We start from the raw sequence: 3,403 nt of genomic DNA on the forward strand, positions 1-3,403 counted from the left end.
ATAGCATTTATTACAGTATTGAAACTATTCTGCCTTATTATGTGATAAAAAAGTGTTTGTAGTATATAAACGAATCATTATTATTGGTTATTGTCCAGCAGTTATCTGATTTCTAAGCCAATTAAAAGCTAGAAATGAGAGAAAAATTTAAGTTGACTATACACTACCAGTCAAAATTTTTTGAACAGTAAGATTTTTAATGTTTTTTAAAGAAGTCTCTTCTGTTCACCAAGCCTGCATTTATTTGATCCAAAGTACAGCAAACCAGTACAATTTTGAAATATTTTTACTAGGCTATTTCAAATAACTGTTTTCTATTTGAATATATTTTAAAATGTAATTTATAGTGATTTCAAAGCTATTTTTTTTTTTTTTTACATATATAACATTTCTGTCCCCCTCACTTCTGAAATGATGGCTACGCCCCTGGTACACATGTTAGCGCAAAACAAGACCTTGGTCATTTTGCATCATGTAACCACATAAAACAAAGTTTTGAACATTTTCTGAACAAAATATGAGTGATACTGATTTTTTTTTTTTTTCGCTCATTGCTACACGTTTGCTATGGTTTTTAAGGTTATTGGCCAAAGTAAAACAGCTACTTGATTTAATATGTCTCCATAAGAACTATCTGGAAAAAAAAGAAGTAGCCAAAGTATTAATATATTCAATAAAACATTCTTTAACAACTTTACACTGTCTTGGCAGCATAAATGCAATCTAATAATTAATTAAAACAATTATACATTAAATAATAGCTACTAAAAACTAAAAATGTGGCAAGTTATTAAATTAATTAATTTAACATTTACAAAAATACTACAACATTCACAATGTGCATTTTTACAGACACATTGTCAGATGAACAACTAAGTCCACAACTACACTGATTCACTTAACTTGTGTTTGATTCACTAAAACGAACAGGCTCATAAGAATCACTCGCTCTGGAATTGATCCGATTACACTGGTCATGCTGTATGTGTCTGATTCACTATAAAAATAATTGATTCATAAGAGTTATTTGTTCAGGAACGCAATATAATAATTAAAATAACATAATTAGACAAGAAACAATTGCTTCTAAACAAATAAAAATGCGGCAAGGTAATATAAATGCGGTAAGGTAGTATTTTTATAGTGAATATATAGTGTCGGGGAAGTCGTGGCCTAATGGTTAGAGAGTCGGACTCATAACCCAAAGGTTGTGGGTTCGAGTCTCGTACCGGCAGGGATTGTAGGTGGGGGGAATGAATGTACAGCGCTCTCTCCCACCTTCAATACCACGACTGAGGTGCCCTTGAGCAAGGCACCAAACCCCCAAATGCTCCCCGGACGCCGCATTATAAATTGCCGCCCACTGCTCCGGGTGTGTGTGTTCACTGCTGTGTGTGTGCACTTTGGATGGGATAAATGCAGAGCACTAATTCCGAGTATGGGTCACCATACTTGGCCATGTCACTTTAAATTTGTCAATTTAACATTTACATAAAATACTATAAAATTCATAATATTTTTTAACTACGCATTATCAGATCTAGATCTATCAGATCATTATCAGACTAGTCTTAATTAGCTACACTGATTTAATTAACTCATATTTGATTCACTAAAAAGAACAGGCTCATAAGAATCATGCAACTGGGAATCGATCGGACAACACTGGTCATGCTGTATGTGTTTGATTCACAATAATATTCAGAATAAGAGTCATTCGTTCAGGAATCGGACTACACTGGTCGTGCTGTTTGTGTTTGATTCACTAAAAAAGAACTGGTCTATAAGAATCATCCATTTGGGAATCGGACTACACTGGTCGTGCAGTTTGTGTTTGATTCACTAAAAAAATCTGGTTCATAAGAGTCACTTGTTCAGGAATCGGACTTGTGGAGCTGCATGCTTCTGAAAAACTCTTAAGAGTCATTTGCTTGAGAGTCGGACTTCACTGGTCACACTGTTGATTCACTAGTGGTGTTCCTGAATAGTAATGTAGGAAACGTTGTAAAGTATTTTAGTATGTGGTGCGCGTTAATGGAACCAAATATCATTAATCCTTTTTGTGAGGAAAAAAAGATAAATAACATTTATAATATATAAAAATGAAATAAACATTTATTATTTCTTTCTCTCTTCTGACTGCTGTCTTATACCTCTGTCTATTTTTGTTCCCATCTTCTGAAAATTCACAGAAATACACCAGTGCATTTTCTTTTTGCAGCTGAAACAAATGGGAATGCAAAAAAATAAAATATGCTACAGTCTCCCTTGTACCTCTAAAGAAGTCAGAGTTCCCTTGCTATAGTTTACTACAATTTTAAATAACCTGTTCTCAGTTTTCAACCCTAGTTAAGGGTTTGTTCAAATCCTAAGTCTAAGTAATATACTAGTAATACTGATACCTGCTTCAACAAACACATCTAATGATCTAGTATACTACAACAGGCGACAATGACTGCAAAAACAACTCTTCGGTGGGATTATGCAAAAAGGAAACCTCAAAATAAAACACACCCCGAGACCTCCAGCAATGCTGCCTCTAAAAACCTTTCCATTTGTGCTGGCTAATGTTGCTGCGTCCTTCAGGAAAAGACCAAAGAGTTCCGTCGAACTCTCCATGTGAGAGAATAAATCTCTGTCGCCCTTCAGTCCTTACGTCCTCTTTATCTTCTGGGACTTTCCAACTGGTGTGAAGTTTGGTGTCAAACTTCACACCAAAACAATCACTATACAGCATAACATATTGAGCACAGGCTAGGAGTTCAATATCACAGAGCCTGCAGGACACCTCATTGTTATTGCCTGACCGATGAAACATCTGGTTGCATTTTACATGCAGCAGACTTATCTTTGCACTTAGACCAAAACAGAGTTTGAGGAGGAGAGCAGCTGTGGTTTTTCTGTCCTGGGATGAAAATGTTGCTAGCAGCTAAATTAAACATGTGAGGGAAGTGGGATAATGCAATATGCATGCATAAAGACAGATATATTTCCTTTATACGGCAAACACCACTGATACCGGGTCTCTGTCATTGCCTTTCTCGAGGTTGTAAGAACACATCACCATTACTTGCCGAAGCAGACAGCTTACTTGGGGCAAAAAAGTCAACTACCTGTAAACAATTTGTATATGAGTGCTGGACTGAACCACTTGCATCCATATTTGCATGCCAGTTATTGAAGTGAACAGAAACATATATACACATACACAGACACACTCACCCCCAAAAATCATGTTGCACATACATACATATGACATAAATATATACACAATTTGCAAATAAACACATACATATATTGTACTGTTTATCAATATATATTATATATATATATATATATACATATACAGTGGGTACGGAAAGTATTCAGACCCCCTTAAATTTTTCACTCTTTGTTATATTGC

This window comes from Sinocyclocheilus rhinocerous, unplaced genomic scaffold (genome assembly GCF_001515625.1).
Source record: "Sinocyclocheilus rhinocerous isolate Xijiao unplaced genomic scaffold, SAMN03320098_v1.1 scaffold1143, whole genome shotgun sequence".
Lineage (NCBI taxonomy): Eukaryota > Metazoa > Chordata > Actinopteri > Cypriniformes > Cyprinidae > Sinocyclocheilus > Sinocyclocheilus rhinocerous.